This window comes from Rhinatrema bivittatum, chromosome 3, assembly GCF_901001135.1.
Source record: "Rhinatrema bivittatum chromosome 3, aRhiBiv1.1, whole genome shotgun sequence".
NCBI classification, from domain to species: domain Eukaryota; kingdom Metazoa; phylum Chordata; class Amphibia; order Gymnophiona; family Rhinatrematidae; genus Rhinatrema; species Rhinatrema bivittatum.
In genome coordinates, this window is record NC_042617.1 from 423,851,598 (window position 1) to 423,865,951 (window position 14,354).

At 46.3% G+C, this 14,354-nt stretch overlaps 1 protein-coding gene across 1 annotated transcript in view; it reads left to right on the forward strand.

The window, feature by feature from the left end:
- The window catches only part of CSMD1 (CUB and Sushi multiple domains 1), a 4,035,193-nt gene that overhangs the window by 3,531,914 nt on the left and 488,925 nt on the right, over positions 1–14,354 (forward strand).

Below are 14,354 nucleotides of genomic sequence, written 5' to 3' on the forward strand. Positions count from 1 at the left end.
TTGTGATGCAGTAAAGGAACTTCTTGTTTGACGAAGGGACTCCTCAGGTCTTCCACCAGACATCTGAGAATAAGGTTGCCTCCTGCCCCTGAGTCCATCAGGGCAGGAGTCTGAACCATAGCCGGTTCGCAGATCGCGGAGACTGGGAGAGAGGGTGGAGGAGAAAATACAATATGGCCCAAGAACAGTCCTCCCATGGGACTTAGGACCATCCGTTTCCCGGATGAATAGGGCATGCAGAGACATCATGGCCGGGCTGACCACAATACATGCACAGGCTGCGTTTCTTCCGAAATCTTCTCTCCTTGAGATCAAGTGTCCACGACCAAGTTGCATTGGTTCGTCTTTATCGGCAGCAGCAGCAGCAGCAGTTACTGGAACCATCCAAGGTGCAGTGGTAGTACTAGCCTGTTTCAACCCAGGTAACACCTTAGGCCGGAATTTCTTCACCTTGTCTCAGAGCCAGTGATCAATCCGAGTAGACAAGGCTATTAATTCGTCCAGCGAGTCAAGTGCCTGGAAAGCAGCCAGCTCGTCCTTTAAGTGGGTATCCAGGCCTCTGCAGAAGAGAGTCTTGAGACAATTGGGGTCCCAGCATAGTTACGCTGCAAGAGTCTTGAATTCTATGGTGAATTCAGCCAGTGATCTGTTGCCTTGCTTCAAGTCCACCAAAGCAAAACCGGCAACAGAATTATGAGCAGGATCATCAAAGACGGATTTAAACAAGTCCATAAAACCTTCTATGTCCTGCAAGATAGGGTCCTAGCATTCCCACAAGGTAGATGCCCACGACAGGGCTCTTCCATCCAAGTATGACAGGATGTAGGTGGTCTTCGAAAGAGCCGTAGGAAATAAAGTTGGCTGTAAGGTGAAGTGCATGCAGCACTGGTGCAGAAAGTCCCGGGTCTTCTGGATTTCTCCGGAAAAGCGAATAGGAGCCGCCAGTGGTACAGCAGTCTTTAAAGTTACCTCCTGTAACTGACCTTCTTGATTAGAAGCTGTGCCTTGTATCTTCTGTGTGTGTAGCTGATGAAATGCTGCAGTAAGTTTCTCCAAAGTTTCTTGCCTCTCTGAGATGTATTGGGCCAGGCCCGGTATAGCCTGCAACGCAGAGAGATGTGCTTGATCCATGAAGTTAACAACATCCCATAATTAGCAGGATCCACTGGAGATAGCAATCTCCCATAATTAGCCGGATCCATTGGAGTTAGCAATCTGATGTCGATTTGCTAGGTAGTTAGCAATCTGTTCTATATCTGATGCTCGAGTTAGCAATCTGTTATGGATCTCCGTGAGGAGATAGCAATCTGTTGTGAATCTGCTATGGAGAAGATGCTTGATGGGAGGAGCAATCAGATAAGAGAAGCAATCTGTAGAGAAAGCTCTGTGTAGTGGGCTCCTGGAGAGGGAGGAGTCAGCAATCTTGTAGTGTTACAGATATTGTCTTGCTAAGGAGTAGCAATCTGTAATGAATCTGATATAGTTGTGGGTGGATCCCTGGGCTGATGGCAGATGACCACGCTCCCGGGAGGATACCCCGAGAGGGACCACCGGCTAGGCTGGAGTATAGAGACAGACACACATTAGTTCTTTTATTATTTATTTTATTAGTTTATTAGAAACCACCAGAAGTGGCAGTAGTGAGCTGATATGCCCAGCAGGGCTGTAGTCCCTCAGGTACTAGAACAACAATCCCAGGATGGCTGAGTTGTTGAGAAACTGTAGAAAGTGAGTAGGCAGAGTAGGCAGAGTTCATGAATAGAACTAGATGACAAAATTCATGTAAGGTCTCAAGTAAGCTCAGAAGCTAGAAAGGATTAGGCCCTCGAGGAGCGAGTACCTGGTTCCAGGGAAAGCTCTGAGAGAGCGATGGTAACTTACAGTTGTTTGTAGCAGTGATAGCTTCCAGGCAGTAGAGAATCTTCAGAGTGTCCAGGAACATGGGCCCTCAAGGAGTGAGTACCGGTTCCTAACTGTAATCTGAAAATAAAGAAAAAAGTGAGGCCTCCGAGGAGCGGGTACCTCTGGTAAGTCCGAGGAGGCAGAGTAGCTTGGAACGAATCCCCTTGCATATCCTTGTTAACTAAGTCTGTTAGCATTTTCAAAAACCTTTAAATATTGGAAGCAGATGACGTCATCTGTGGGGGGAGGCCCCTGAGGTTCACGCCCTTGCTGGTACAAGAGTCGGGACGCGCATGCGCGCCCTAGGCATCAGGACAAGATGGCGGAGTTGCAGCATCGAGCCGGTCCGGGGACGCCGGAGGGAGATGGCATGGAGATGCCGTGGTAGCCAGCCGTCCATCAGACCCGGAGGGAGTCGCCACAGAGGTAAAGAGAGCAGAGTGAGGATGTCGAGCAGTGACGGTTGCAACACACACGTGTGATAGCATGGCTGCTGTTAATGATAATCCCCAGAATAGGAGTGGGGCTGGACCCAGGATCATTTGACTTGAACAGGAATAGGACTGGCCTAGCACCAGGATCTTCTGACTATTCAGACCATCTTGATTTGAGCCCTCAGTTTCTGGTGGCTTTCAAGACTTAGCATGAGGTGCACTCTGATGAAGAAGACCCAAAAGAGCAGGACAGAACTACAGGAATAGAGAAACAAATGGATGTCCATAAAACAAAGCACAGAACATGGAGTGAACTAGGGATGTGAATCGTTTTTTGATGATTTAAAATATCGTCCGATATATTTTAAATCGTCAAAAATCGTTAGGGCCACGATCCAATACCAATTCCCCCGATTTATCGTCAAAAAATCGTAAATCGGGGGAAGGGGGAGGGCAGGAAAACCGGCACACTAAAACCCCCTAAAACCCACCCCCGACCCTTTAAATTAAATCCCCCACCCTCCCGAACCCCCCCCCAAATGCCTTAAATTACCTGGGGGTCCAGCGGCGGTCCGGAACGGACCGCCGCTGGACCCCCAGGTAATTTAAGGCGCCATTTTGTGCCGCCTTAAATTAATTAATTAATTAATTAATTAATGGCGCCATTTTGTGCCGCCATTTTGAAAAATGGCGCCGGCTGAAGACAACACGATTCAATTGCAGGAGGCCGTTCCGGACTGCTGCCGTTCCGGACCGCCGCTGGACCCCCAGGTAATTTAAGGCATTTGGGGGGGGGGGGTTCGGGAGGGTGGGGGATTTAATTTAAAGGGTCGGGGTGAGTTTTAGGGGGTTTTAGTGTGCCGGCTCACGATTTTCACGATTTTCACGGTACTTTAAACTCCCAAACGGCAACAATACGATTCCCTCCCCCTCCCAGCCAAAATTGATCGTTAAGACGATCGAGGACACGATTCACATCTCTAGAGTGAACCACAAGACACAGGACAGACAGGCAAATAGACAAAACTGAGCAAAAACCAGAGGGCCAGAAACTGGAGCCTCCAACAGGCAAATACAAGCAAAGCAAACAACAAACAAGAACAGACTAAATACAGGAAGGCCACAGAATAGGGCTAGTACAGCTAAGAAACAAAACAAGAGCAGAACACCACTCAAAGCAAGAACAAGAAAAGGCAAAACAAGAACAAGAGTAATAAGGTCACAATCAAGAACAAATGGAACTCCAAGCTGAGGCACATTACTCAAGGAGGGGCAAGCTTTTATGCTGAAGCAGTGCTAGGAAATATAGCCACCAGCAGAACCTCCAAGATGTAGGGCATGAAGGACTGAGCAGCAGGGAACCTGTCCCCCTGACAGCCTCTACTGGTGGGAAGGAAGCACTGTACATAGATCCTAATAATTGGCAAGTTAAATGTAAAGTAGTAGTAAGATAGGTCAAAGGAGAGCTTGAAAAGAAGCTTACCATAGAGGCAAAAACTAATAACAAACCATTTTCAAATACAAGCAAAGCTAATAGCCTGTGAAGGAATCAGTTGGGTTGCTAGATGACTGAGGGGTAAAAGGGATGCTCAGGGATAATAAGCAAATACCAGAAAATCTGAATGAATTTTTGTCTCTGTCTTTATGGAGGAGAAAATTGGGAATACACCCATGCCTGAAACATTCATTAACGGGCGGATTTTAAAAGCCCTGCTCACGTAAATCCGCCCGGATTTACGCGAGCAGGGCCTTGAGCGCCGGCGTGCCTATTTTCCATAGGCCGCCGGCGCGCGCAGAGCCCCGGGACGCGCTAGGTCCCGGGGTTTGTCAAAGGGGGCGTGTTGGGGCGTGTCGGGGGCGGGACCCAATGACGTGGCATTTTGGGGGCGGGGCGCGGTGTTTCGGGGGCAGGATCGGGGGCGTGGCGCCAGCCTGGGGGCATGGTCCAGGCCTTCGGACCAGCCCCCGGGTCGGAGGACGGCGCGCCAGCAGCCCGCTGGCGCACGTAGATTTACGTCTGCTTCTCGCAGGTGTAAATCTACGAACAAAGGTAAGGGGGGGGGTTTAGATATGGCCGGGGGGGTGGGTTAGGTAGAGGAAGGGAGGGGAAGGTGAGGGGAGGGCGAAAGAGAGTTCCCTCCGAGGCCGCTCCGATTTCGGAGCGGCCTCGGAGGGAACGGAGGCAGGCTGCGCGGCTCGGCGCACGCCAGCTGCCCAAAATCGGCAGCCTTGCGCGCGCCGATCCAGGATTTTAGAGGATACACGCGGCTATGCGCGTATCTTATAAAATCCAGCGTACTTTTGTTTGCGCCTGCTGCGCAAACAAAAGTACGCGATCGCGCTGTTTTTAAAAATCTACCCCTAAATGTAGAAATTCTGAGCAACTAAATCAAATATCTGTGAAAATGGAGGATGTAATAGATCAGATTGACAAAATAAAGAGTTACAAATCACCAGGACTGGAAGGCATTCATCCCAGAATTCTAAAAGAACTAAAAAATGAATTTGCTAACACTTTACTAATAATCTGTAACTATCATTTAAAACAGTCAAAATGCCTGAAGACTGGAAGATAGCTAATGTGAACTCAATTTTTAAAAAGGGCTCCAAGGGTGATTCAGGAAACAGTAGACCAGTAAGCCTGATATTGATGCCAGACAAAATTTTAGAAGCCATTCTCAAAAACAAAATCACTGACCTTATAGATAGGTATGGCTTAAAGGTGTCAACATGTTTTTAGCAAGAGGAAGTCTTGCCTTAGCAAACTTTTAGATTTTTTTAAAAAGTATAAATGAATATATTGCTAAAAGTGAACCAGTTGATAAAATGTATTTATTGTCACAAGGCAATAGGCATTTGACAAAGTCTCCGATGAGAGAATACTCAGGAAATTAAAAATTCATGGTATAGGAGGCAGTGTCTTTCTGTGGTTGGGAAATGGTTAAAAGACAGCAGTGGGGGTACTAGGTAGGAATAAATGGTCAGTTTTCTAAATGGAGAAACGTCTTTTGTGTCATTCCAAATGGATCAGTACTGGGACTTGTGCTTGTTAACATTTTCATAAATAATTTAGACAGGGAACAAGTGAGATAAACAGATTTACAGCTGACACAAATGTATTCAAAGTTGTTAAAGAAACAGTAGATTGAGCAGAAGGACCTTGTAAGACTAAGAGATTGGAAGTTTATACAATCATGAGCTGGGTAGAACAGGTAAATAAAGAATGGTTATTTATCCTTTCAAATAATACTAAATATGGGGACACTCCATGAAACTTGCAACCAACAGATTTAAAACAAATCATAGAAAGTTCTTGTTTACTTGGTGCACAATCACACTGTGGAATTTGTTGCCATAGAATGTGGTCAAGGTGACCAGCATAGCAGAGTTTAAAAGTGGTTGCTACAATTTCCTAGAGAAAAAGTCCATAACACATTATTAGCCAGGTAGAGTAAATAAAACTATTATTACTAGTCTAGACCAATTAACAGGAAATAGGTCTACTTCATGGGATTTGACATTCTTTGTAGCAGGACCTCAATGTTACGATCCTGCCCGCGAGGAGCATGGGCAGGCCCTCACCTCCATGCGGCCAGTCGGGCCGCTGACGCTGCTGCCTCCGTGGCAGCTCTGCTGTCTGTCCGGGCTTCCCCCGATGTGCCTCTGCCTTCCCGGGGTCCTTAGCCGGCAGGGAGGGCGTCCCTGCCGGTGCCCGTGCTGCAGTCTGGGTCCTCGCCCGGCAGGGAGGCCGTCTCTGCCGGTGCCTGCAGTCTACTCAGCTTTACAGCCCCTGCAGCCAGCCTTACCTTCTCTCCTGCTTCTGACTCCACGGCTGGAAGCCACTCCAGCAGCCTGCCACTTCTCCAGCTTTAGGGCAGGGCTGCCTCCATGCTTGCCTGGCTTCCATGGCTCCTCCACGTGGCTGGGAACGCCACCAGCTTCCAGCACTCATCTCTCCAGCTCCCTAGGGCGTGAGCGCGCGCCTCTCGTCTGTTCTTCAAGGGCCAGCCAGGTGTGGCCCCTGCTGGCTCCTCCCTGGGCGTTGTCCACCTCAGCTCTACAAAGGGATTCAGTATCCAGTCTGTCTTTGCCTTCGCAAGGAGTTGGTCACTCCTGAGATCCTCGTTCCAGGAGCTGCCTTGTGTTCCAGCCTTCTGCAAGGTCTTAGTGTTCCATGTTTTCTGTTGAAGCTTCCTGTCCTGTGTTCCAGTCCTGATGTCTCTAGTGGTTCCAGTCCTGATGTTCGCTTGTTCCTGTTCCTGTCTTGAGGTCCGATTCCTATCCAGTATCCATGATCCAGTCCAGATATTACAACCCTTGCACCTTGTTCCTGAAACCCGCCTGAAAGCTAAGTACCTTGCCTTGAATCTCCTGAAAGCTAGCACCTTGATCCTGTGTCCTCTAATGTCCTGGTACCTCGCGGCAAGCCACGCCGTGGTCCGTGACCAGCCCTTGGGGCGGGCTGGTTAGTAGGGATGTGAATCGTGTCCTTGATCGTCTTAACGATCGATTTCGGCTGGGAGGGGGAGGGAATCGTATTGTTGCCGTTTGGGGGGGTAAAATATCGTGAAAAATCGTTAAAAATCGTTAAAAATCGAAAAATTGAAAAACCGGCACATTAAAACCCCCTAAAACCCACCCCCGACCCTTTAAATTAAATCCCCCACCCTCCCGAACCCCCCCCCAAATAACTTAAATAACCTGCGGGTCCAGCGGCGGTCCGGAACGGCAGCGGTCCGGAACGGGCTCCTGCTCCTGAATCTTGTCGTCTTCAGCCGGCGCCATTTTCCAAAATGGCGCCGAAAAATGGCGGCGGCCATAGACGAAAAAGATTGGACGGCAGGAGGTCCTTCCGGACCCCTGCTGGACTTTTGGCAAGTCTCGTGGGGGTCAGGAGGCCCCCCACAAGCTGGCCAAAAGTTCCTGGAGGTCCAGCGGGGGTCAGGGAGCGATTTCCCGCCGCAAATCGTTTTCGTACGGAAAATGGCGCCGGCAGGAGATCGACTGCAGGAGGTCGTTCAGCGAGGCGCCGGAACCCTCGCTGAACAACCTCCTGCAGTCGATCTCCTGCCGGCGCCATTTTCCGTACGAAAACGATTTGCGGCGGGAAATCGCTCCCTGACCCCCGCTGGACCTCCAGGAACTTTTGGCCAGCTTGTGGGGGGCCTCCTGACCCCCACGAGACTTTCCAAAAGTCCAGCGGGGGTCCGGAAGGACCTCCTGCCGTCCAATCTTTTTCGTCTATGGCCGCCGCCATTTTTCGGCGCCATTTTGGAAAATGGCGCCGGCTGAAGACGACAAGATTCAGGAGCAGGAGCCCGTTCCGGACCGCTGCCGTTCCGGACCGCCGCTGGACCCGCAGGTTATTTAAGTTATTGGGGGGGGGGTTCGGGAGGGTGGGGGATTTAATTTAAAGGGTCGGGGGTGGGTTTTAGGGGGTTTTAGTGTGCCGGCTCACGATTCTAACGATTTATAACGATAAATCGTTAGAATCTGTATTGTATTGTGTTCCATAACGGTTTAAGACGATATTAAAATTATCGGACGATAATTTTAATCGTCCTAAAACGATTCACATCCCTACTGGTTAGGGCCATCTGTGATGCAAGCCATGTACCTCGTTTCTAAGTCTCTGAGAAGTCCTTGTACCTTGATCCTGAAACTTGCCTGAAAGCTAAATACCTTGCCTTGAATCTCCTGAAAGCTAGCACCTTGATCCTGTGTCCTCGAATGTCCTGGTACCTCGCGGCAAGCCACGCCGTGGTCCGTGACCAACCCTCGGGGTGGGCTGGTTAGGGCCATCTGTGATGCAAGCCATGTACCTTGTTTCCAAGTCTCTGAGAAGTCCTTGTTCCTGACCCTGTATCCTGCCTTGGCTGCCGGTGCGCAGCAATCCAGCTTCTCCCCTGTGACCTTGCTGTCAGTGCCAGATCCAGTTCCTGATCCAGTCCTATATGTGCTGCCCTTCGTCCTTGTCTGGCTCCTGAGCCTTCTGGCCTGTTGGGCCCTGGAGTGGCCAACAGGTGGGATTCATCCCTGCGCTTAGGAGCTTCTGCCCTGCCAGCCGTCGGGGCTTCGGATGTCAGTATTCCAGCATCGGAGTTCGCGTCGCCTGGTTCTCTCCTGCATTATCCCGTTCTCTGCGTGGTCCATGACCTGCCCTCCAAGGCAGTGTTGGGGACGCCTGGGACAGGGTGGCCCTTGACTCAGTCCCAGGAGTGGTCTGAGCAGGGTGCCCTGAGGGACTGTGCTCATGTCTTCCTTCAGTCCTTGTTCCTGAGTCTACATCTGCACCTTCAGTATCTCGCTTCAGAACCTACCTCTGCATCTTCAGTATCTCGCTTCAGAACCTACCTCTGCATCTACAATACCTCACTTCTGAACCTACCTCATCATCGTCAGTTCCTCGCCTTTGAATCGACTTCAATACCTTGCTCCTAAGTCTAAGTCAGCACACCTAGTATCTTGTCTCTGAGTCTTCGTCTGCACTTCCAGTATCTTGCTTCTGAGTCTACGTCAGCACGCCCAGTCCGTTGCTTCTGAGTCTACGTCTGCATTCCCAGTACCTTGCTTCTGAGTCTACATCTGCACTCCCAGTACACTGCTTCTGAGTCTACGTCCGCACTTCCAGTACCCTGCTTCTGAGTCTCGTCTGAATCTATGTTCCAGCCTTCGCTGTCCTGGCCTCCATCCGGCCTGCCGCTTCGTGCCGTACCCTGCGGCAGGGCCGAAAGGGCTGGGAACAGTCGGAGGACTGTTCACAAGACCAACATTGCGTTGCTGGGTCTTCCGAAGCGTGCAGGTCCGGAGGAGGGCCTGTCGCCTGGTCATCACTCCAGTCTTGCTTCCGTCCTACCCATGCTTGGGCATGCCACGCCTCCCGCGGCCCTCTTCGGAATCCTCTGGGGTCGAGCCGCGGCCCAAGGACACACACCGCTCTCAGGAAGTGGGATCGCTCTCCAAGCGCTCCACAACACTCAATGTTGGAAAGAACTTCCAGATGAGCTAAGAGCACATGAATACTACCTATCATTCAGCAAGCAGATGAAAGCCCATTTTTTAAGCAGATGTATGAGCTTGAATAAGAGAACTGTTCAAACTTCCTTTTGAAAGATCAGTATACTGCAATAGTATTTTTTTACTGATTAAGATATATTATTGAAGTTAAAAATGTTGTGTTGTATAGAAGGATTATCTTATAAATTTAATGTCTTATTTCGTAGGTACAATTTGTATTTATATTTTAATTTGTTTTTTTTCTTATTATATATGTGTAATTGTTACCTGCTGAGTACTTGAGATTGAGTGGGATATAAATTATTTTCTATAAATAAATAAATAATCTGATTAATTGGCTACTGTTGGAGACAAGATGTTGAGCTTGATGGACCTTGGGCTGACCTAGTATGGCATTTCTTATGCTCTTATATCTATCTAGTTTCTCTTGACAAGAAAACTCCAATTTCTTTTTATTAAATGCCATGACACATGAGAGTAATCAGAAGTCATAAACTCTAGAGATGTGTTTAGTTTTTACATGTCGGCTCAGGCGACCCGTGGAAAACTTTGTTTTCCAACGGGTCATATTTTTTTTTTTGGCGATTTTTCACTAAAAAACCAACCCACCCCAACCCTTAAAATTTAGTTTATTACAACCTCCCCACCCTCCGGACCCATCCCCAAAACTTGCCTAAAATCCATGGTGGTCCAGCGGGGGTCCCGGGAGTGATCTCCTGCTCTCAGGCTGTCGGCTGCCAGTAAACAAAATGGTGCCAGTGGCCCTTTGCCCTTACCATGTGACAGGGGCTACCGGTGCCATTGGTCGGCCCCTGTCACATGGAAGGAGCAATGGATGGCCTGCGCCATTTTCTAAGATGGCGCCGTCCATCCATTGCTTCGCTCCCGGGAACCCTGCTGGACCACCACAGATTTTAGGCAAGTTTTGGGGGGGTCCGGTGGGTGGGGGGTTATAATAAACTAAATTTTAAGGGTTGGGGTGGGTTTGTTTTTTGTTTTTTTAAATAAAGGTGCCCCTCCCCCTGTGCTAACCTGAACAACAAATTTTCCCTGAAGTTTGGGGAAAATCTGTCTCGGGATTCGGGTCCTCCTATCCATGCCAAATTTTCCAGTTCGGCAAAAATGAATGCACAATGCACATCTCTAATAAATTCTCCTTAGATGTTTATTTAATAGAAAAAAAATCTCAGAAAATGAAAAAACAGAATTAAGACAATAATCTAATTTCCCTTGGTCCCGCAAATCCCAAGGGCAATTTTTACCCACAGGGTTTGCCCCACTGATCATAGCAAGATTATGCAGGTTGTTTGATTTGATTGTTATCACACAAAAGAATATCCACATTTTAGCACTGCATTTTTGTAAGTACTTTTACACAAACAATGTGTGTGGTTTTAAATATCCAAAACTATGCATGTAGTTGACTCACTGACCTAAATCTGCCCCAAGAACGTTTACAAAAATATGTGGGCAAAAGTATGGTTGACATACTCTTGTACTTTTACCCTTGTAGAAGGTGAGCATTAATCAAACAGCTCATTTCCATAGGTAAAACAATATTTTACTTGCAGCAATAGTTTCCATCTTCACTTTCACAATATATTATCCTACCCATAATAAAATATATAATTCGAGAAATATTATCTCTGGGATTGTATCACTCCAGAGTAATTACACAGTTTAAGGCAACAAATGGTTCTTCACAAACTATTGTCAATGCATATTCTATTCTTACATGTCTAGAAATGATATTCAAAGTCTTCTCACTAGGATAAATTCTTAAGGAAGGAAAAACATAAATGGTGGTGTTCTAAAACCTCCTTTCAATGTTCACTAGTTTTATAAAATCTCTCTATTTTTCTTAAGATTCTGTTACACCTGGTTCTTATGTAATATTTGAATGTTTAGTAGTTTCCATATGTTTAGGAACAGAGTCAAGTCAGTTTTTATTTTTCTAGCACAATACAATAGTTCCTTTCTGAAACTGAAAATCCCACCATATGGATAGACTTGGAATGGCAGTATTAGAACACTACACAAAGGTTAACACACCAAAGGAAGGTGAAGCAAGCAGTAGGAATTACTAGCTGCTGTACAATATAATAAGAAAAGGATTTATTTTGTCCAGCATGAATCTGAGTATATGTTAGCAGTGTCTATAGCTTTGAGGTAATAGAGAACAACATGCAGTACAGTAGATGAGTCACAGGATTCTGAAAGTATATGTAGAGGTGAGCCCTTGAAAAGAAGCAAGATGGAAACTCTTACCAAGGATTAAATACTAAGCCTCTTTTGCAAGAGCTGCTAGAAAATCCTGGTGTTTTGAATCATTGTTGGGTTGATTCTGTATCTGATGAAACTGGGGTAATCATTAGGGATGTGCAGACAAAAAGTTTGCGTTGATAAGTTGATAAGTTGAAGTTGAGGGGGCCAGCTTGGGGGGGCCTCCTGACCCCCCCAAGCTGGCCAAAAGTTCCGGTTGTGTCCAACGGGGGTCCCGGAGCTGGTATGTAATGCGTCCAATGTGTTGGGTGACCATAAAAGTTCCAATATATCTTGGTGTGAACCTTTGGGAAGGTATTCTGAGTTGGATATACCGAGTACTTAACCAGACATTCTGGCCAGGGAGGGATTCAGGAGCCGAGCGTCAGTGACTGTCAGCAGTTCTCTTGGCCCAGGAAGCGGCTTGACGTAAGCGCAGATTCGTCTGGTCCCATAATGTCTTGAGGGCATCCACAGTAGCCTGTGCTAAGGGGACGGTACTGACAGAAGTATGGGCAATGGTGGTCATGGTTGTTTTCCATAGACGATAGAGAATGGTGACGTGCCTGTAGGGGTTATTTTTGTGTGCCGTTTTTCCCGCCCTCCCCCAAAATGATAAGGGAAGCCCCACGATCAATATCGTGGGGTTTTCCTATTGTTTTGGGAGAGCCCCCGATTTCTGACGATTTTGAAAATATCGACAATATTTTCAATCGTCCGAAGCCCGATTCACAACCCTAACAAGGACTGAACTAGACAGTATGGGTAAACAAATAAATGTGGAGGTAGCTTACTTACTGCGGCGGTTACTACCCTAAACCAATTAAGCCTGATACTTCAAAATTTGAATGCATATTCAGCATATACAGCATTGCTGTCTGCTTCAGTGACAGGGAGAAATGTGGAAAAGAGGATTTACATTCAGACAACATCCAACAAGGCACTGATCTGTGCAGTCTGGATAAATAAGCATCAGGGTAACTTGCTTGATGCGGCGGTTACTACCCTTAACCATTAAGCCTTGTGTTCCCCTTTGATGCAACTCCAACAATACTCTCTGCATCAATGGCAGGGGGTGGCAGGAAATTTGAATCAAACTGTTACCAACAAGGGCCCTGAATTTGGTGGTCGGTGAAACAGCTAAGTATGGGAAAATTGGTGTGGGAGCTTGCTGGGCAGACTTGATAGTCCGATTGGTCTTTTTCTGCCGTCATTTCTATGTTTCTATGTAACAGCCAAATTTAAAAAAAAAAAGGGAAAATTTTTTGTTTGAGATACATAATTCAGGCTAAAATTATCTACCTAATTTGCCCACTGGCTGTAAATTAGGAGTTACAAATGTCTTTAGTAACAGAAAGTTGGATTTTCAGTTCTTATGATATGAGAAATTTCTCTTCACGTTTTAACAGGGTTGACAGGGAAATGAATAGTTTTGTGAATACAGCAGAACATGAAAGCATGGAGAAAAATAAATATCCCTAAATACAGTATATGCTCTCAGGTCCTGATTTAATAAGACTTTTCTCCCATTCTGTGTCAATGGGGGAAAAAAAACCTAGTTACTCTTTCCCTCTGTGTTATCTATTGTGATGTGGTTTCCTGCAATCATGTTTAGTTAAGCATGGGGGGTTATCACAGCTGTTGTATCCTGTGACCTACAATCCTAGACACAGGACACAAGTGAGGGAAAAGACATTTTAATGGATAGCACTGCAATTATCTTTTCTGCTCTTTGTTCTTCCAATGTTAACTGGTAATTAGAAAGACTTGTTTATCTGCCCTGTCTTTTCAAAACAACAAATTTAACCTGAGGTCTTAGCTATTTTGATACAAACCCCTGCATGCAGGAACCACTTTCTGAACTCTAGAGAGCATATCAGCACAAATTAGATAAGGGAGATCAACAATCAAATGAACAGTAAGTTTCATGTGAGATGCATTTAAATTAATAATATTCTATATACCAGGTTTCAAAATTGTATGTTTTGATCCAGTAGGTTTAAGAATGAACAACTTATTGCATAATTTTAAGGAATATTGATATTTTTCATCCTTGAGGTTTTAGAAAATGACACTTTTTTCTCTAATAGTAAAAATGGACGACTGCATGCATAACAATAAGAGTTCTGCTTTGCTTACTGATAGTGTTTGTATTTCCAAGACTAAGGGACATATGAAATAAACTGTGCTGACTTTAGCCTGGGCCTTAATCCTTGTTTTAGTGTGGAGTTTTTGGTACTAACATAACCCTAGTATACAATGGTGTGGAAAAGGCATACCCTAAAATCCATACTAAATTAGCATAAGGGCTTCCAAATGCCATGTTAATGGTCCTATTAACCATACAGTGCAATGCAGGCAAGCACGCTAAACTTCACAATGCTTTCTGCATTATTTATCGCTGGAATTTTAACTCCTGCGTCAGAGGTGGAATAAAACTTTACTCATATTTCGGGTGGCTTTTTTACCTATTGCTATGCCACTGTGGCAGTGTCTAGATGCTTCTACTACATTTGACATATCAGTAGAATAACACAAACCATGAGAAATATGAGCTAAATCCAACTCAGACCCAACAGTAACATTTCCAGCATAAGCCCTCTGGGGTGGGCACTTATAGTATAACTGTATGTAGTTAGTGTAGCTGGGTTCAAAAAAGGTTTGGATAAGTTCTTGGAGAAGTCTATTAATGCTATTAATCAAGTTTACTTAGGGAATAGCCACTACTATTAATTGCAT